At 39.3% G+C, this 22718-nt stretch overlaps 2 protein-coding genes across 3 annotated transcripts in view; one reads left to right on the top strand and one right to left on the bottom strand.

Annotated features, from left to right (window-relative positions):
• LOC145439906 (peptidyl-prolyl cis-trans isomerase-like) overlaps nucleotides 1–22718 on the bottom strand; it is a 362730-nt gene that overhangs the window by 126144 nt on the left and 213868 nt on the right. The window lies entirely within an intron of this gene.
• The window catches only part of LOC145439892 (meprin A subunit beta-like), a 233110-nt gene that overhangs the window by 55452 nt on the left and 154940 nt on the right, over nucleotides 1–22718 (top strand). The gene's annotated exons all lie outside the window — the stretch shown is intronic.

The raw sequence follows: 22718 nt of genomic DNA, 5'->3' as shown, positions 1-22718 counted from the left end.
ATTCGCTGACTCCTCAAATGTAGTGTATTTCGTCATTGATATTATATTATTGCTGGTCAAGCTCACAGCTGAGAGTCATTAAATATACACAAACGGAAAGCTGAATATTTCGAGCGAACTTTTGTACCAAAGCAAGTAAAATATTTGAGATTGGCAAGAGGCTACATGCTCGTCTAGGGTTGATTTATTTATGCTGTCAGCGCCATGCGTGGAGTGGTTCGAAGTCGAAATGGAAAGAATTTCAACCAAAGATATTATAATCAGGGCTTTGGAGCCGGGAGCCGGAGCAAGGAGCCGGAGCCCCGGATCCGTGCATTTTCAGCGGAACCGGAGTTCTACATAAAATCTAAGAGGAGCCGGAGCTGAAGCTGGTTCTATGAACAGTAGCTCCGGCTCCAATGTATTTCATAAGATGCTATGCTTTTACTGATGGCTGAATTCACATAATTGTGGCCGCGCTTACTCCGTAATTACTGTATTATAGGTATACCATCAAATTCGTAACCAGCACAACACCGATGGGCAATTGTGTGGTTCGAAAAATAATGAAAAGCATGCATGTCACAAAATGGGAGTGATACTATGTGAGATGAGCAATATACCTAATTAGTAATCGGACGAATATATATGCGACGCCATAGGATGAAACCATGACCTTGCTGCACATGTTGATTTAGAGTCGCGCATGCCGCACGCCGAGAAACATTGTCACCTTTCTGGATTTGACGAGCAAAAATGCACGTTTTTCGCTGATAATTTTTTAATCGTATAGCGCCAAATTGGGTAGTGTGTTATAGTGTTCTATGGTATTCTTAGAACACTGTGGTGTGCTATCGTTTTTGCCTATGAATTGAAATTCATTCAAGCGCACGGTCGTTTACTCCAGTATCGATTTTCGAACGTAAATAGGGAAATACATGGAAACAGCCCAGATCGCTATTATAGTCCGCATAGCCTACAATTGCCGCGATGCGAGCTACTCAATGCGGTGTCCGAACCCTGCCCTGGTAATGAATATAAGCGAGCAATTAGTGATTGGATGCGCCCTTTCCGCTTTCTAATTTCTTATCATCAATTTTGTGTATTCATTCTTATCTGCTTGATACACTCGTATGCCTACTCTTGAATTGTCTTGCAATGTCATTTGCGAGCTTCCATTATAATTGGTTACTGACTTCTACAGTGCACGACGTTCAATTAAGTTCTCAAATATTGATGCAGCACCAGATTGTCAGTAGCACTAATTTTTAGTTTGTTTGATTTGTTCGAAAGAGAACCTTCTATACTCCACTAAACTTGATCGACGACGGACGGACTGGTAGCGAGCGCACAAATATCGAATTTGAAGCCATTGGGTATATTTGGTAAAAAGTAGATTTCTGCTGATAAAGTCGCGGTATGCGCTCATTTCTGCAGTTACATCTGTACAAATCGCACCATTTCAAGATTAAATTGGACTTTATGGCTTGATATTAACGAGCGCAGTATCGGTAATAAAACATCACGTCACTGTTTTAATACTGTATCATGTGTATAATGTACATGCAATGGCTAGGAGTGAATTGCGTTCTCGTATTGATATGACGTCATCGACAGACGACACGAAGTAATTATCACGTCACAGGACTTTGCATACCCCCACAAAATGATGGTTCCTTGCGACGGCTACAACCGAACCATATTTGCCGGAGCCGGAGCTGGAGCCGGAGCAGTGATATCAATGAGCTCCGGAGCTTGGAGCCGGAGCTAATTCGTCACAGAAGAGAGCTCCGGAGCCGGAGCTGGAGGAGTTTGAATTTACGACTGCTCCAAAGCCCTGATTATAATGACGTGAAAAATTGTAATATATGAAAACTTTTCACAGTCCAGAACCTACCAAGGTTCGTTTGTGAACCTCACGTTCACACCATCCCTACTTCGTAGCTTTTTACTATATGTTTCATATCCTACGACACCGCCAATCAAGGTTTCAAGGCTTTAACAGTGAAAATTAGTATTGAAACTATAATTCTCGTTGATAAATTAACTTTCAGTTTCGAGAAGCTTATAATTTCAGTAGTCGATAAAATCGTCTTTTGCTACTGGACTGGAATCATTAAAATTATTACTCGATTCAGTTACGAGTACTCAAATCATTATACCCAGCCCTACTCATTACTAATGTCAGCCGATAGCTTTCCGGATTAATTTGGGTCTACTTAGCCTGGAACAATGAGTCTATATAGCCATGAGTTTTCATTGCAAACTAACATTCGACAAAATCTGTCGAACACAACATTTTTCGTTGCACCCATCGCAACATATCCAGCGACGATGTTTCCCTGAATGGAATGGTTTATTTTAATTCATGTAAAATTAATTTGGCGTACTTTTTGATTGCCAATTCCCGGTTAAAAAACTCCTGTTACGTTAGCTCGGGTTATTTTACAAAAATGTTTTGAAATAGGTATTGAATCCTGCAGCGCACTGCGTGTCGAAATCGAAAAGGCACTGTACTGTACGACTTTTGAGAGTGACGCCTTTTGTACACTCAAGATGTTTTGAAGATGTTTGGCCAAAATGGTTTATTGAATATACTTGTATTCGAGAGCTACAAAATTAAATCGTCGGAATATTTCTTCATCGTATCATAATGGATGATTCTGCTTACTGGTGTTACCCCCATTCATGTATTCAGTTAAGAGCTTGGTGTAGTACTAGATTTAATATGAGCAAGTCTCTGCTACTTTCTCAGTTTATTTAGTAGTCCCACAAAGCAATAAAACAAAACCCAATGTTTTGACCTAGAGATAGGCTTTATTAAACGTATTCTGTAGCAGACGACAAATGAGATACACAGTATAGGAACAGTTCAAATACGATAACGCAAGACCCAACACCAAAAGCAACTGACAACGGATTACTTACTCACAGCACGACGTAAGGAGAGTGAGCGTAATCAACCTGAATCAATCAACTGATGATGGAAAGTACAGATAAGGAATAGTACACCCAATACTATAAACTTCCCCGTATTGCCAATCGCTGAGGAGAATTCGGGATGTGTACGTCAATCTCGAACCAAAGTCTATGAGCACGTAGGCCTTATCCGATGGTTGTTATAACAGCTTGGATTCGATCCCGAAAACAGCACGTAACCGTTAATTAATCGAGTGATCTATTACTGAAGTCCCAACCCGAAACCGGACTTCGACCCATTGTTTTTACTACAGTCCTTAAAATAGGGGGGCGCCAGACCCAGGCAGTTTTTGAAAGGGGGCGCAGAAGAAAAAAGTTTAAGAACCTCTGCCTTAGAGATGCTCGTGAATAGAGTTGCAGCGCCGAAACTCTGTTATATTATGTGTCATTCTGTTGCCATATCTCGATACGAGTGGTTCCCAAACTGTACGCGCACCACTACTGGTACGCGGGAGCATTGCAATTGGTACGCGAGTAACTTAGCGAATCTACATAATTCTGCATTGAAAATAAAACATGTGGATGTATATTAACATTTGTTATTGGAAGCTTCACGTCCCCAGTTACGGACAATCTTAAATGTAGTAATGACCTAATGCCGCAAACAACCTAGCATGTTCGATTGCTCGCACATGAATCACTCTTCATTGTTGAAATGAAACAGACGTGCAACCGCGGGGAGTTGGGGGAGAACCTTATATTCACAAAAGCTCGCCGAACATATTATATAACTTCTTCACGAGATTTTTTAGACGGAAGTATGAAATCCCTGAAAAAAGATCTGCTTTTAGCGTGATTTGCTGTGTCCGAGATTGCTAGCAAATCTTGCCTTCGCAGCAAACCATTTCTGACACACTGATCTCGGTACTATTAACCTTTGATTAATCATAGCGGTGTCCTTCAGCTCTTTCGAGCTACCTATCCGTTTTCCGGGCGATATGAGGTGCACGTGAGCTCATAGTTTCATGGCATGGAAGGCTTTGATTAATGATAGACTTATCACAGATAAAATTCAGATTATACACACACAGAGGTGGTCAAAGTAGTCAAGAAAGCTACTCAAGTAGAAGTAGAAGTAGCGACGACAAAATCTACTCAGTACGAGTAGAATTACTTTATCCATAAGCAGCCTAAAACTACTTGAAGTAGAAGTAGAATTGACTGACTTTGAAAGTACTCAAGTAAGTAAGTAGTAGCGAAAACGATCCCAATTCGTTCACATGGATTGTAAAAGGTGCAAATTGAGCTATACAATAGGTGACGTGCTTTATTCATGTCGATGCATACCAGGAGGTATCCAATTTTCGATAGCATAAGCATCCGTCTACATCATGGGATGAAAATGATAGTACTGATCAGACATGGGGTAATCGTGATTAGTAATCGTAATCGATTACGACGATTACAGCATTTTCAAGTAATCGTAATCGCAATCGATTACATTCGAAAAAATTCCGAAGTAATCGTAATCGTAATCGACTACTTCCCATATCTAATCGATTTCTCTGTGAAAGAACGATTACTTTTTATTTGTACAAGGACTATGACATAAACTGAACATTCGTGAACAAGGAAAAGATGTTATACTAGGTTCGTGACAGCACAAACGCCTGATTTTCAAACGCCACTGCTCATTATTACGTCAGAAGCAGCCTATAGCTTTGCGCGTCATTGTGTGAGAAGTATCCACAGTAAATAGATATTCGATGTACCTACGTCGTCCATTAGTCTGATTGTAAGAACACCCGCCGTGCTGTATATCAGGTTATCAACGCGTTCCACACGCCACTACCTCGCAGCAGTATAATTTATCTCCGCTCTGCCCATAGTTTAAAATAGTAACTTACAGGGTTGTAATGACTCGAGTCATGACTCGACTGGAGTCAGACTCGAGTCACGATTTTTTGGTGACTCGACTTGACTCGAGTCATTTTCTTGAAAAGGGAAAATGACTCGACTCGACTCGAGTCAATATTTGGATTGACTCGACTTGTACTCGAGTCATTACGCATGACTCGACCCAAGTCATTGACTCGGCATATTTTATATGACTTGAAGATGAAGAAATTTGCGAATCGTACTGGCTAGATCAACGCATATGACGAATTCTGTCGATATCGCTATTTGTCGCCACTGCTTTCGTTGCACTCGTCTGATATCAGATATACCGCCGTAAAAACAACAGACAATGGCACATGTAGTAGCAATGCATTGTTTACAAAATCATCCTGTGATGAAGAGGTAATAGATCCTCCGCAAAAATACTCGAGACTTTTCAATTATACAAGCAAACAAACGAAGCAAAATTCAATTAGAGGCAATGAAATGACTCAGATGGTCAAGTACTTGGAAGCAGAGATGCCACTGAGATATTTTGGAAAAACCCAGATTTGGACGTTAAAAAAAACCAGAAAAACCCAGATCCTATATTTCACTCAAATTTCTATGATATAGCTGTAAAACAGTGACTGAGAGTCATCAATGACAGTTATACAGACATAGAAGTTTTAGCCCTTGATATTGAAATACCAACGGTTCATTTTCATACTATACATGTTGCTCAGTTAAATGAGCAAATCCATCGAAATATGATGTTTTCCTCTCGACACATTGCTACCAGGCATTTGGTATGGGGGTGTCAATACGTAGTGTAATGTATATTCGTAATGTTAGTAACAATGCTAATCCCCATCTATCGTGAGGATGATTTTAGGGTAGTTCCAGTGACTGCGAGCTGACCAGATAGATTGAAAATAGCTTTCGATTCATTAAACCTGAGACAAACACTTTTATTTGGGATGTTTAGTCGAAAAAGAAACTGCCAAATCATGAAATTATAAGTACATTTCAATTTAACAAACCCCTCTCCCTCTGAAAAACTTGCCCGGGCCCCTATAAGTATCTAATTGTAACTGCTGGGGGCTCCGTCCGACAGACCCCCCTTTCGCATCTGTTTTTATCATCTATCTGTCACCACGGCAAGGTTTGGCCAGGTGCTGGATTCGGCAATATCTATTATTGCATGTGTGCAAGGATAGACTACATCAAAACTAAGTATTTCTACCGCATGCAGAGACGTGATAATTATCGGGATACGGGACTTTTCTAACAAATGCAGATATTTGATGATGATTGACACATCTGTACGGAATCATATTCTTGCTTGGTACACGGATTTCCATGTTTATTCGTTATTATTCTTGAAAAAAGCGCATAATCCGAATAGGGGGGGGGAGGCTTCAACCAGGGGGGCCCCGGGCGACCGCCCCCTTCGCCCACCCCAAAAGCCACCACTGCCCAAACTGTCTCTCTTTGAGTGTCCCTGTTGAAAGTGAATATACTCTGATGTCAACATGGTAAATTAGTTAGATCAACATTTGGTCTTTTCATGAGCAATAATTGCATACTTTACAGCAGTTACATACTATTTACTGACACACAACGAATTTGTTGCAGCACTGGCATTCAAGTTCTAAATCATTTTGAATTGTCAAATGTCAAACAACTGCTCCAGAGTTGCCCTGTGAACATGACTTTCTGCGACCTATTTTCAGTAATCAATGAAGCTCTATCGCATCAAGCCCAAGACCTCTCATTTTAATGGTAAACGGGTCTCTTTAGACTCTGCCGTTTCAATCACAGTGGAATCCGTCGACATTATAAGATCTTACTAATCTAATAATCAATTTTGCGCCGTAAAATTGACCTGACAAACATGATGTTGAAATAAACCCAGATTTCAAGCACAAAAACCCAGAAACCCAGGTGATGCTCGAAAAACCCAGATCTGGGTGGAAAAACCCAGGAGTGGCATCTCTGCTTGGAAGAGACTGATAAGCTCATGTGTAGATTTGAAGGCGATGATTCTTTGCATTATTGGGCGACCAGAAATAATGAGTATCCAATGCTCTTCAATGTGGTTCAAAAATGCTTGTCAATTCCTGTATCTAGTGCACCAGTGGAACGTGTTTCAGTAGATGTGGATTTATTCTAAGGCCATGCCGCTATAACATGAGGATCTCCTTTCCACTTTAGTATTTTTGAATTGTAACTCATCATTGATTTGATCTGCTGTCAGTGAAAACACACAATACTCTCCGTCCATTTGACGTTTTGTTAGGTATGAACATTGTGCACGTGAGTAATAATGATGGCTAATGTTTGTACAATAGGGTTGTTCAAAAATACCTTCTTATTTATTTTACTGGGTAGACCAGAGTTGGATCAATTGTAATTTGTAATTGAGCTGAATGTTATTAATTACATTTTTTCATGTAATTGTAATTGAAGCATTTCTATTTTGAGTAATTGCAAATGTAATTGTAATTCGATCAGAATGTTGCTCAACTACAATCTCAATTACATTTTCATGGAAACCTGACAATCACAAAATAAAATAATCATTGAATCAATCATTTATTCGTCGCACCAGTGAATATCCGGTACGAACCAGGATGACGACGAGGGGCCTTAAGGCCTTAGTAAACAGTCACCACATCTAATAATTAGCCTATTTGCATCGGTGTTATATGCGTGCTGCGTTATAACTAGATTATTCAGTCACGCTAAACTGTTTCCCATACTTCGGAAGCAACAGAAAACTTTGTGAAATACAATATAGGCTAAACCAGTGGTTCTCAAACTGGGGGCGTGCCCCCTTGGACGGCGTGAAAGCATCTGAACGGGGCGCGACGCCCCAGTGAACTGAAATCTTTTCCGCGCTTGGCCCGATTCACCTCCGTTTTATGGTTATTGCTCGGTGTATAGTCTGAATTTCGTATTGGAGAATTCTCTCATCAACAGTCATAACCTTCTATACCATCAAACTATAGCCTATGTAAGGATTGTTAACTTTCTGGTTTTATTGTGTGCTATGACGATAAGGGGGGCACGAAATAATTACTGTCATAAAGGGGGGCGTGTCTAAAAAAGTTAGAGAACCAGTGGGCTAAACTAAATCTTAATATTTCAAAAATGGATGAACAGCAAATAAACTCTTCTGAAACCTGTGCTGAGCCATTTCCTACACCACGGTCAAAGTTATTTTTTTAATCTCTGACCAGTACCGTGGCTTGTTGCAACAATAGCAAAAAAATCAAGTTTACAACCAAGGCTTCATCAAACTTGATTACGCATTTGTAGAGATGTTATCCCAATCTTACCTCCAATCTTGCCCAAATTTACTGGAGCCAGAAACTTTTCGCACCCTAATGTTCATCAAATGCAATCTAACAGTTTCCGAGCAAGTGAAAATGTAAAAGCGAACCAAAATATTGTAATTCTTAGTTATCAGGAGTTTCTTTCCTTTTGCATTTATTTTAATTTTACGTACCTTATCGGTATCATCCTTATCGCTGATTACATTTCATTGACTTTCCTGTAGCCTATTCGCTGTTAGTCGCTCAAACCTTTGCTTCTTAACAGTCGCTTGAAACATTTTTCTGTGCTTGTAGCTTTCAGTACTCCTGATTAGGAATAGTTCGGATACGTTCAAGTTTTTTTTAAAGGGTATTCTACATATCAGGAATGAAACATGAATAGCTTTAGATTGTTGCTAATTACGTCACTACGGTTGTCAAAGAACACCTCTTTACTGAATGAATTACCTGCCTAAAAGTAATTGTAATTGTAATTATAATTGTAATTAATTACATGTTTAACAGTAATTGTAATTGTAATTGTAATTGTAAATTGATATTTTTAGCATTGAGTAATTGTAATTGTAATGTAATTGAAACATGCAAAGAAGTAACTGTAATTGTAATTGTAATAGAATTAAAATATTGTAATTGATCCAACTCTGGTGGCTACTTGGTAAAGTTGTTATGTTGCATAAAAAGAACACTGAATCTGGCTTAATTTTAAAAAGTAGAATCAATGATAGGAGAGGAGAAAATTTTATATTTGAAAATAAAGGGAGTGTTTTTCTTGAGAAATTATTTCATATAATATAATGACATGCTAGTAGTAGGCCGACTATTTTTCATATCCAAAATATTCCACTCTAATAAATTTGCTTTTTCTAGTCGGAATTGAGCCACATTTGCTATGAATCATATTTTTACACAATATAACAATATCATGAGGTGGCCGGCTATTTCGGGAGCTGAGCAGGAAAGCTGGCCTTTTTTTAGTCAACCACCTGATAATGTGCAAGAAAAACTGTACGTCTACATAAACATGCATCTGTTGATTCTCTATCAGCTGGTATCTAGACGACAATTCGTTGGTTCTATATCAGATAGCATGTAGAATGAATTCGTTGATTCTCTATAACCTATAAGCTAATTCAGGTTTGAAAACATGAGTTGAACATGACTTCAATACTGTGACTTGGACTCGACTCGAGTCTTAACACTATGACTCGGACTTGAGCCTTTAAACGGTGACTTGGACTCGGACTCGACTCGGTGATGAATTGAAAATCACTCGACTTGACTCGAGTCAAAACCACAAAAGTAAGATTGACTCGTGACTCGGAACAATGTGACTTGGTTACAACCCTGGTAACTTATGTGTTGATGTTTGGTTATGCTTATGCTTAGTTAAACGCAGTTTGATCGTTGCTGCTTGGCGGGAAGTAGGCCTATCCAGTACGTACGTACCCGTACAGCGGACAAAGATTTGAAATTTTGTACTCGTCAAATAAAACATTGCGGTTTCCACAACGAAGCACTAAAAATCAACAGCTGGTGATATATATATCATAAGCGAGCCGTTTTGCCATTTCTCGTAACGGCAGCTTGCAGTGCAATATCTGTACCGGGTATTAAGTTGAAGGCAGAATTTTATGTTCGCTTCGTCTTATTCTCATATGACTCTACTTGAAACGGGCGCCTATCGTAATTTCAAAATTATTTATTCAACATTGGGACCTGCCGCCATGGCCATGGGCTTATCTATCATGTTAGCGTGGGTTGTAGCTGGTAGGCTACCAGGACCAAAACAGCAATTCGCCTCCCAGTCCAAACGTTGGTCTTTGGCCCTCGTAGGGCGGTAATCTCAAGTTGAAGATTGAATTTCGTCAAGAAATTTAGTAATTGCAATATATTACTATTAATTTTTAATCCTCTCCCAGCCCGCGATGGTCAGATATACCTGTAGAGTTTATTTGTTTGAGTTAATCATGGTGTTTGTCGACTACCACAGACATTTACACCAGGCCGATTTCATGCATTTTCGATTCCGTATCTGCCGACTTGTAGCACGGCCCACTTCTAAGCTTTTTGTAAGACACCGCTTACGTGGATGCGGCGGCGAGGAGGAGCTTGGATAAACCTCCAACACTTTGGTAGGAATTCCGAAGTCGACCTCGTTCAGACTCGAACCCGTAACCCATTGGTGTTGCAGCCGTGGATTATACCACTGCGCTATCTCGCCACACAATTACCTAGCTGTAGAGCTGGGGCAACTTAATTCATAATTATGACCACTGGTTTCTTGTTATAATTACTTTAGTGTATGTTCTTAATTCGTGACCTCCGGTTTGTTATATAATCAAAAGATATTGTAGTGGCTCAGACGTAGCAGACTAAAAGAAAAACTTTCGTGAGACGCATCAACAAATTGTCATGTCTTTTTATCTGACTGCATGTCTAGCAACTCAAGTTGTAAAGTACTAGGGTCAGTGGCCACATTAACTATACAATAGGATTTGAAAACATTTTTATCATGGTTAAAAAGCAATCATTCAATGTGGCCGTTGAACGTAACAATCAAGTCTCATAATTCATTGGTTTGCTGGTCACATAGCGTTGTAAGACGTGTTGTAACACCGCCTGCACTTAATTACGTCTGGTGATGAGCAGACTTAAATTTGAGTGCCGATCCAGACGCATTTGAGTGTGAGCATACTTTTTGACGTGAGTTGAGTCACGAATTCGTTGCTGAGTAGAGAATCGCTACTCGACACCAAAGCAATTGGTCTTCACCCTAAATTATAAACTCCAGATTCCAAGCAAAGCAAGTGAAATTTTTGAATATCATTTTTTTGTTATAGATTGATTTTTTATTATTCTTGTTGGATTTTCCAACGTCAAGGGGAGCCGCAAGTTGGCTAGCTGAGAGCCACATGCGGCTCTCGTACCCGCGGTTGGCAATCATTGATCTTGAGAGGATTTTCAAGTTAATTAGATCTCTCGAAAATACTCGAACTGATGTTGGTTTACGAAATACTTTTTGAGTCTCCTTCGAGCTCGCTCTCTACTCTATTGGGAAATTTGGGGTGCGGCAGTTATTGCCCTGGCAAGAATGCAAATCGTTGGGCGCGATAAATTGACCTCTATGAAAATGAGCAATGGATACATTATGACGGAACAGGCAAATGACGCATCTTTTTTAAAGGTAGTTTGTTATCTCATTAGGCCTTTTCAGCGCAATCCATATATTGTCTTCCAACATAGATTCTAAGATGCAAAATAAATGTAATCGTGAGTAATCGTGATTACTTTTCCAATGTAATCGTAATCGTAATCGACTACTTCCTGATTTTGCTGTAATCGTAATCGTAATCGTAATCGCGTCATTCAGAAGTAATCGTAATCGCAATCGATTACATTCATGAAATAATCACCCCATGTCTGGTTGATTGATCAGAGAGAAGCAGACATGGCGGCGCCTGTATGACAATGCTGTTCTCAAATCCACATTGTCTTCGTCATTATCGACGAGAATTGGATTTGAAGTGAAAATGCTGTTGTTAAAATACATTCAATAAATACGATTCATTCCCAATATATGTGGCTAAATGGGCGAATAATGTATTCATTCTGCAATACGGCTCGCCAAATACTTAATTTTCCTATATCCGGCCTGCCAACTGAAGAAGTTACCCACCCCTGGTCTAAATGAAACATGCTAACATTGCACATGGTTATTTTTGCCAAAATATTCAAGTGAAAATTATTTAGTGCTTTGCACGATTCATCTCAAGCTCATTATTATTGATGTGTGTACAGAGGTGGTCAGTAACGAAGTACTTCTACTTGTTCGAAGTACTCAAGTAGTTTTCCTCTACTTCTGGTACTAACTCAAGTAGATCTGATTTTCGCTACTTCTACTTCTACTTCGTAATATTTTGTGATCTACTTACTTACTTTTCGCTAGTTTCAGTTTGTCAAGTAGAAGTAGTTCAATCTTCCAATCAGGAAGATAGCGTGAGGAATCTCGGGGCTATTTTCACGGAGTATCGACATTTAATTTTCATAAAAGTTTAGTAAAGCCCAGAATTTTCGTCGCGCTTCGCGCGCAGTGGATAGGGCGTGACCAGTATGATTTCACGAAAAGTATCGGTGAATATAATTTAGCTAGAGGGTTGGCGTGGTTCCGTTCACACCACATTGTCGCCCTTCGCCCATATGAAATAATTCATCACAGTATATATGGCTCATCATAACGTTTGAAACTGATGTTTCGCAATCTAGCTTTTACTTGTCATATCGTAATTTAGCATGTCCATGGCGTGTCCTAATCTGGAAAAGTGGGCTTTTTTTAGTTTTGGAGCTGTTATAGCATACCTCCTTTGAAACTTTCTGGACTAAAAACATAAAATACATGTCCTGCTTTTAGAAGTAGTATATATATTTCACTTTCAATTCCCAGTGTCATATACTTTGAGTTATAACTTACACTGGTCAACAAAATGAAAAAAATATTTTTAGGCAGAACATCTGAGAGCCGTTTCTGGGGTTTTTGAGGCTGCTGATTACGAATATCACATTAGTTTTGTCTGATTGGCTCTTCGTCAGAAGATTTTTATACCCATAAAAAGCCCAAAATTACTGTATTTACCCTTAAATATTTCGCTTAGTAGTAAGAAAAACGTAGTTTTTTCTAATTTTATACTGCGCATAAATAGCTAATTGACTATGAAGAACCCTCATGTCGTTCTCAGTCATTCTATCAATATTAACATGACATGATGCGAAATATTTGTTTGTCAAAAAAGCAGTGTGTGACAAGCCTAACAATTGTACTTTTGCACAACGTAAATACATATTCTCCTGTATCAATTGGCCATTCTACCAAGATTGAAGAGGAGTATAAAACTATAAAATTTGTCCTTGAAAGGCCTGACTACAATACGCATATGCGTCTCATTTCTTTTCACTGGTAAATGGATAATTTTCCGCTGAGGCAACAAAGTAGGTATACCTATAGTAACCCTCTGAAACGAAAACCTTAAATCTGGTATCTGGTATATTCGAATACCGATGAAAGATTCCAATTTCACATTAGGAAGAAGTTCACTGCATGTAATTTTCCCTAAGATGTAGTGAATAAAACTTTTTAGATGATCACAAAGCACCCAACTACAAACAGTAGGTCCGAAAATTCGTATCTGCATATCCAAAACTTGAGCACAAACATGACCATAAAAGTTCACTTCCTATTCAGTCGTCTTGATATATTTACTGATTATCTTGTTGATTAGCAAGGGGAGAGGTTCTATCAAGACACCAGAACAGCAAAATGAACATATCAGCGGCAGACATGGGGTGATTACTTCACGAACGTAATCGATTGCGATTACGATTACTTCCGAATGACGCGATTACGATTACGATTACAGCAAAATCAGGAAGTAGTCGATTACGATTACGATTACATTGGAAAAGTAATCACGATTACTCACGATTACATTTGTTTTGCATTTTAGAAGTTATATTGAAAGACAATATATGGATTGCGCTGAAAGGCCTAATGATATAACAAACTTCCTTTAAAAAAGATGCGTCTTTTCCTTGTTACGTCATAATGTACAAATTGCCCATTTTTATGGAGGACGATTTATCGCACCCACCGATTTGCATTCTTTCCTGGTCCATGACTGCCGCACCCCGAATTTCCCAATATGGTGGGGAGCGAGCTCGAAGCTCGAGCTCGTAAATTATAGAGTATTTTCGAAATATTTAATTAACTTGAAAATTCTCTCTCGAAATGCTTGATTTTGGAATGCATACGTCTCCCCCTCAACAAAAAAGCATACATAATTTATAGTAGGTTTGCATTTAAAACAAATGGTTGTTTAAAACAAATTGTTTAAAACATGTTTTAAACAGTGTTTTAAACAAAGGCTTAAAAAAATAAATTGTGTTTTTCAAGTTATAAAATTATGCCATAATTGTGTCAATGCTTTCCACAATTACCACCCGATTTGGCCGACGTACATCTATATGGGATGGTTGGAACCAATGTTCCCTCTAAGCTGCGCACGTGCGCAAATGCGCAGTGCTTTCACGGTCTCTGCGCACAGAAAATCTAAGTTGCGCACAAAAAATTCGAAATGATGACCTTTTTTGGTCGTTACGCACTGTTTTCCCACGGTCTGCGCAGTGAGTTGGTGAGCGTGCGCAGACTCGTCAAAAATTAGAGGGAACATTGGTTGGAACCCCTCAAAATTGTCGGTTCAACAGTTATAGTACAGATATTTCGTCAAAGCAGCTATATTTACTCTATATTTTCAATGTCAATCCACATTCGTGACGGCATGGCTTGAAAAAACAACAGCAACAAAAACCAATAAAAAACATGTTTTAAACAAGGGCCTTGTTGGAAACGTGCTCGCTTTAAATTTATTTTTGTTTTAAATGCAACCCTAGTTTATAGCAATAGACATTTAGGTTTCAGTCAATACCGTGTCACTTCACACCAAAAGACCTGCAATTTCGTCTAACACGCGACTTCGCGAAGCGTGCTACTAAAGAAAGACCTTGGCCGAAACTTAGGGTATGTGTCCATCGTCAATGGCCGCGCTGGGTTGTCGTGACTTATAGTCCGGTCCTTCCAATCCGAGCCCATAATGCAAATGCCACCCGGACACCCACAGAGCATCTAAGTCATGACAATTTGTGCGTGCGCCTCATGAAAGTTTTTCTTTTAGTCTGCTGCGTTAGGGATACAACAATATCTTTTGATTATATAACAGACCGGAAGTCACGAATTAACAACATACACTTAAGTAATTATAACAAGATAACAGATGTTTTAATTATCATTACGTGACCCCTACCCTCCAGGTAAATCTGACCATCGGGGCAGAGAGAAAGAGAGAGAGAGGGATAGCAATTAATAATAATATAATGCCATTACCAATATTATTGACGAAATTCAGTCTTCAACTTGAAATTATCGCCGTATGGCAGGCTTACCATATTTTGGAAATGTAAAAAGAGGACACTTTTTCAGAAATTTCAGACATGCAAAACTGGAGAAGAATTCTCAAAAACCGGTGAATTTTTCCCACTTCGTGATCGGCTGACTAAAAAAAAAGGTCATCACTTCCGCTCAGACCTCAAAACATCGTTTTTCTCTCTATATTGCCAGGCGGATGACTAAAAAAAAAAGGTTTTCTTTTCGCTCAGGGCTTAAATCACCACTTTTCCCTCCGAAATACCCGCCGGAGCTTCACTTCTGCGCTAATTTACGGCATATCACTCGCGATTTCCTCTAAATCTGACCTAAATTTTCAAAAAAGAGGACAAAATCTCGAAAAAGAGGACAAAAGGGCGTCCTCCGAGGACACTTTCAAAAAAGTCAAAAAAGAGGACAAATACTCTTAAAAGAGGACGTATGGTAAGCCTACCGTATGGGGGCCAAGGACCAACGTTTGGACTGGCGGACGAATAGCTGTTTTGGTCCTTATTCTAGCTACAACCCACGCCATCATGATATATAAACTCATGGCCATGACGGCAGGTCCCAATGTTGAGTAAAGAATTATGAAATAATGATTATCGCATGTTTCAAGTAGAGTCATATGAGAATAAGATGAAAAGAACATAAAATTCTGCCTTCAATACAGATAATGTACTGCAAGCTGCCGCTACGAGAAACGGCAAAAACGGATCGGTTATGATATATATCAGCAGCTGTTGCTTTTTATTGCTTCGTTGTGGAAACCATAATGTTTTATTTGACGAGTACAAAATTTCAAATCTCTGTCTGGTGTAGGCCTACTGTTCATCAAGCAGCAACGGTGAAACTGCGTTTGCATAACACAAGTTACGAGGTAGAGTGGTGATTAATTATCCTGCTGCGGGGTACTGGTCTGTGAACGTGTTGATAACCTTATATACAGCACGGCGGGTGTTCTTACAATCACACGAATGTGCGTGACGTACATCGAATATCTATTTCCTGTGGATACTTCTTACGCAATGACCAGCAAAGCTAATAGGCTACTTCTGACGTAATAATGAGCAATGACATTTAAAAATCAGACTTTTGTGTTATCATGAACCTGGTATAATACATCTTCCTTGTTCACGAATGTTCAGTTTATGTCATAGTCCTTGTACAAATAAGAAGTAATCGTTCTTTTACAAGAAATCGATTAGATATGGGAAGTAGTCGATTGCGATTACGATTACTTCGGATTTTTTTCGAATGTAATCGATTGCGATTACGATTACTCGAAAATGCTCTAATCGTCGTAATCGATTACGATTACTAACCGCGATTACCCCATGTCTGCAATCAACACACGGTGCAAGATTAAAAGGCGTTCGATAAACCCGGTTCCCCAAATTTACCAGGATATCAATTCATTAGGGTTGAGTGGGTGGCGAGATAGCGTAGTGGTATAATCCCCAGCTTCAACACTTATGGTTTGTGGGTTCGAGTCCGACCGAGGTCGACTCCAGAATTCCTGCCTAAGTGTTGGAGGTTTATCTAGGCTCCTCCTCGCCATCTCATCTGCATAAGCGGTGTCTTACAAGAGCCTGCAAGTGTGCCATTATACAAGACAGTGGTTACGGAATAAAATATAAAAAATATCGGCCGGGTGTTAATGACCATTATAGTCGACAAACACCATGATTACCACAAGCAACATTAGGGCTGAGTACGTCGTAAATGCCGATAATGCAAGTCTTCTCGCTTCGACGAACTTACGCGTAAGCTCCACTCTCGTACGCTACGCACACACGTATATAATAACATCCATTCACTAAAATTTGACGTAGTAAGCAAGTAGTGGGGAATATCGGCATGCTGGGGCCGCGAGCCGCGCATTATCATGTAAAACGGAAACTGTCCGTGGGCCTTATGTTGCCCACCCCTGATTTTGATATTTTAGCGATTATTTCGTCTATAATCCCTTCTATTACCGCACTTGAGCGTACTTAGCAATAAATTAAATAAAAAACCAATGGCGAAGGCCACACGTCATGTAAAGTAGGCTATTCTGCAAGAGAACAATTCAACTGAGTGCTTTGAGCTGCTATAAAATACCCTTCGTGAGAGAGACATTTTACAAAATGTGTCCCAATGGAGTATATTTGGAGAGGCTACTTCGAAGTTATTGCAAGTCACTTCGATTAGAATCCGTTTTTTAGATTCATAAGGCATACATAATATACATGACGTGTGACACGACCTGGTAAGGAAATATCCTATCAAGATATAAATTTGTGTCTTTCTGCGCACTCTGCACGGATACGTGACAGTATCCAACCCCCAATCGGATGGATTTGTCCCTGATGATGCGATAAGATCAAATCATGATTCATCACGTACTCAATGCTCGAGTTAATACATTAGACAAGGACGCACAATTTCGTTGATGTTAATAATTGATTGGTTGTTGTTATTAGTTATGTTCCTTTGGCGATTAGAACGTAAGAGGCTTTGTTCTTCAGAAATTGATTGGTTAGGTAAGCATAATTCGCTGACTATAATAGATACTATGTAATGTATTTCGTTCTTGACGTTGTGTGGTTGCGGGCCCAGCTCACGGAAAAGAGTCGTTACATACTCTCAAACGAAAGGCTGAATGTTTCGAGTAAGCTTTTCTAATAAAGTGATTTTGATATTGACAGGTGCATGTTCGTCTAATGCCAGAGGTGGTGAGTAACGAAGTACTTCTACTTTTTCGAAGTACTCAAGTAGTTCTACACTACTTGTGGTACTTACACAAGTAAATCTGATTTCTGATACTTCTACTTTTACTTTGTAATATTTTGTGATCTACTTACTTACTTTTCGCTATTTTCAGTCTGTCAAGAAGAAGTAGGATAATCCTCCGATTGGAAAGAGCGACTGAGGAATTTCGAGGCTGTTTTCATAGAGTACCTACATTTAATTTTCATAAAAGTGAAGTAAAGCCCGGAATTTCCATCGCGCTTCGCTCAAAGTAGATATGGAATGCCAAGTAGCCTATGTTTTCACGAAAGTGTTCGTTAATAGGCTATAATTTAGGTAGCGGTATCGTGGCCCTCTTTACGCACACAGCATTGTCGTCCATATGAAATAGTTGATCACAGTAAATATGGCCCATCATAACGTTTGAAACTAGTAGTTTCACAATCCAGCATTTACCTATCATATCGTAATCTTGCAGCCCATCATGGCGTTTACTAATCTGGAAAAGTGGTCTCTGACTTTTTTTTATCATGAGACCTGTTTTAGCAGACCACTGTTGAAGCTATCTGGACAAGAGACATCTAACACATTTTCCGCTTTTCGGAAGTGGTGTTTGTATTTCTCTTTTAGTTCGCAGTATCATTAGTGTCAGTTCCTTTGTCTGGATCTGGAGAACCTACATATTGAAGTTTAAAAGAAAGTGTAGCAATGCATGTATTTTCTTAAAATAAAATTACACTATGGTATGGCATTTTTACGATTCGTTATATTTTTGATTACCGTATACTAATCTCGCACCGCTATAGCTTCTTGGTATTGCTTCTTGACTAAACTATGAGTCTTATAATATGGGTGAGAGCGCCGCACCATGACGTTTTCTAAAACGGGGTGTTCGGGTAAACAAAGGTTAGTGTCCATAGCGATATCTTTTGCACCCCATGGTGCGGACGAATGCTTATGCTCTCGAAAGTGGATGCCTCATGTGATGCATCAATATGAATCAAGCTCTCTGCACCTTTGGTATAGCTCAATTTGCAGCTTTTGTCAGTCCATGCGAACGTATTATGACCGCTTTCAAAACTACTTACTTATTTGAGTAGATTTTAGGCCAGGAAATTCTACTTCTACTTCTAGTAGTTTTAGGTTGCTCTTAAAAAGAGTACTTCTACTCGTACTTGAGTAGATTTTTGGGTCGCTACTTCTAGTTCTACTTGAGTAGCCTTCTTGACTACTTTGACCATCTCTGTCTAATACTAAGTTTCTTTTCGTGCTTCATGCTCCAAGCGCCAAACGGAAAGTTGTTCGAAGATGACATGGAAAGAGTTTCAACCAACGATGTTGTTGCTGTTGTTAGTATTGTAATATATGGTGATCGTCTACTATGACCTTTTACACCAGGTTTAAAGAGTCTGATAATTCCATTAGCGTTACAATGTTTGCCTGTAAGGAAAAAAATTCAGCCACTGGTAGTAAAATCTGTGGACCTGATGAGATTTTTGTGAGCTGAAACGGTATGCTTAGCTTCGCCGCTGTCGTCTTCAAGTGATCGCGGTGCGTCTAATAGCTTTCGCAATCAATTGCAAAGTGCTCGACCGTCTCGTCGATATCGCACGTTTCGCATAAACCCATTTCCAACGATGTTAAAATGACGTGAAAATTTGTAATTCATGAGAAGGTAAACACTGCAGAATTTACCAAGGTTAGTTTAAGAACGAGAACCTCCGAATTTATGCGGTTGGCACACCGAGCACAAACGAGAATTTAACATTTGCACCAACCCTATTGCCGTTCGCTATGTTCCTGAACGAATCAGTTTCAAAATCCTTTGCACGCCGGACCAGTGTACTGAATTCAAAATGATACCGCCTGCCCTGATTTTTCACTCTACTTCATTATCAAGCATATATAAATAATAGTACATTATATTGTATCACGCATATGGGGGTTTATATTCTAGCAAGCAGCAACACGTTTAGTCGCGACGAATGGAATTGCTAGAAAATATGATGATTGGCCGGTTGAATCACGGTGTTCAAAGAACACTATATGGTGGAATACCGTTATGAACCGCTCACACAGTGGCGCTAACGACTATCTAAACTTGTATATTTCTATGTTTCCCTTTGATTTACTAGTAATCTGGAGAGCCCTGGCTATACGTTGTAAGGAATACAAGTGATTTGAATGTAAACGCGGACGTTGGAATTTGGTTTAATGATATCAATTCGCGATTCGGGTTTCTTCTGAAGTCGGGGGACCTTTTGAGTCGAAAGCAACGCAGCAGTGCGACCATAGCTAATTGAATTATATTCATGTCTAAATGATATAGTCTCTGTGTAAAGGGTGAACTGCATATAAATGTTCCACATTGGATTTTTCGCTTTAATGATTACCAACTTTTGGGTCCATTTTTCCATGGAGGACCGAATTCAGTGCGCAAATTTTTGCCTTTTAGAAATCGGATGTCAACGATACCGGCTTGTTCCTAGTAGTAAATAGAACGAAACAACAACGGCGCAGTCGTGTGGTTATAATGTGGCCTATAAAAATGAATTGAACATGTTTGACAATTGCTGTCTTGAGGAGCTATTTGAAGGAAGTATTTTCATTTGTTACAAATGTTCTGGATGATATAAGCATTCTTCAATCTTCTCATAGTTGCTTCGCGGGCCGTATGTTTGACAGCCCTGGTGTAAGGTTTGACTACATTACGAATAACAATCAACAGAGTGTGTTCGGTAGCGAGTATCTGGGTTTGCAAATATATTAGGAATGTTTGTAACAGTGGACCATTGATATTATTCTTTGTAGCGTCGGAAAGCCTCAGCGAGATCCTGATTGCAGCATAGTCTTTGTTGCAAGTCGAACTCTGAATAGAAGATAAACCGTAAATCGCGTGCGGACACTGTTTGACAAGAAACTGTTTGTTGCAAACAAACGTCATTGACAGGGACTTATCTTTCCTGATTGTTTATACTCATTCATTTTCCGATAAATTGGATCTGAAGTAGGCTGCGATAAGGTACGATATGACGCGAATTCTTTGCAATCTTTCTCTGAACCTTCGAGTAGAAAACTTATCAGCTGAGTCACAGCCCAACACTTCAGTCTATAACTCAAGGCCAAACGCCCCCTAGGCAACAGGCGGTATACGGGTTGGTTTGACCAGTGCTTTTTTCAAGTCTGTGGCGTCCAAAATAATAAATAATAGTCACACTGGAACTATAGCTCAGAACAATATTTGTCCATTTATCTACAATTCTACTGCCGCTATCAATTTGCTGAGTCCTCGCGCAAGTTACAATCTTTTTGCGGATCTTAAAGCTTGTAATGTGTGCTCACAACTTCTACTCAATAACTACCGCAGTATAAACTCATTGCTAGCTTGATTGGTTGGTTGATTACAAAACTCCGTGTGGCATAACAATAGATCTGCGAACTGCGATGGTGACGATATTCGATTGACAGCGAAAGACGTAATTATATATCCAAAATCTTTAGTGCACAGATCCATCAGATATTGTATGGATTTTCACAATCTGTTTCCTGTGGTCTATAGAGTTCACTTTAAGTCTCGAGATCGCTAAAGGCCCCAGCATGGCGGTGGCATCCTATTAGAAAACCATTGATATTGTCATACATGATACTACTCAAATCGTGTGTTGAACGTCTGAGCGGGTCGTTCCGACAAACCTCATTGAATCCATCAAACCTTCTCCAAATAGTATATTCATATTGAAATGAACCCGAATATTTTCGGCTGACACTCGTCAGGGGTAATCGTCAGCAACTAGTAGAGAATTGGAAAGAACATTGTATATCAACAATCGTATCACAAAATGTGACGTCACCAGCATGAAATTTCGTGAATGAGAGAGCGTTCAATGTACTATTTTTAGGTGGTACACGAACTCCTTTTGTTGACAGAGTTTTGGTTGACGAGTGTCAGCCGAAAATATTCGGGTTCATTTCAATATGAATATACTGTTCAATTGTATATTGAAGTTCTGTACCTCCAAGAAGCTCTTCTTCAAATAGCGGAACATCTGCGATATCCCTTGTAAGAAACCTAATATCATAATAGTTTCAGTTCATCTCCAGCACACACCATCATATATTGAGATGATTTTTTTTATGGTATAGAATTGGTTAAAATAGTAACAAGAACCGAAACACTAATGGTGATTTTTAGATGAACTCGACCTAGAATGCCAATGCCATTGACGAATCTTGATTTGCCTTCAATGTTGAGAACCATATGCTCGAATAAAATATTGATATTAAAATAAACCAGCTTCAGAACAAGCAACGGCCATGAATTCTGCCATAGGTAAACTTTTAATGGATAAATTCTATATAAATCTAAATTATCGAGACGACTGATTTCACGTCACCCGATGAGGCCGTTCATGTTTTTCATTCGCCCCGGGTACCCGGATTGACATGTCGGTGGCGTCATATTTGATCATACGATTATTCAGATGTAATGCTCTTTTAATACTCTACTGATTGCTGACTATTATCCCGATGCGTGTCCACTAAAATATTGGGGTTTCAACAAGTATATAATATTGAATTATATACTGAAGTTATGTACCTCTCAACTCACAGTGCTCAGATCTTTGAAATAGATCAGTGGTCGGCCATCTGTGGCCACGTGTGTGGACGCCGATACTGGTCCGAGAAAAATCGTAGGGTGAAGGTTTAAAATTTTGGGAATTTAATAAAAAACTTCATCTCTTTATTCGAAACACGTATGTTACCGCCTTATTACTGGGCGCCATTCAATGAAAATTTAGGGTTTGAGCAGCAATAAATGATCCATCTGAGACATTTTAGTTTTTTAGGGACGTATGCGCGAAAAAAAATTTTGGATTCTGTCTGCAGAGCATAAAAGG

This window comes from Botryllus schlosseri, chromosome 5, assembly GCF_051294905.1.
Source record: "Botryllus schlosseri isolate E-star chromosome 5, Bs_hap1, whole genome shotgun sequence".
Classification (NCBI taxonomy): Eukaryota; Metazoa; Chordata; class Ascidiacea; order Stolidobranchia; family Styelidae; genus Botryllus; species Botryllus schlosseri.
Note: the sequence above shows the minus strand (reverse complement) of the source record. Positions and strands in the feature narration are given on the sequence as shown.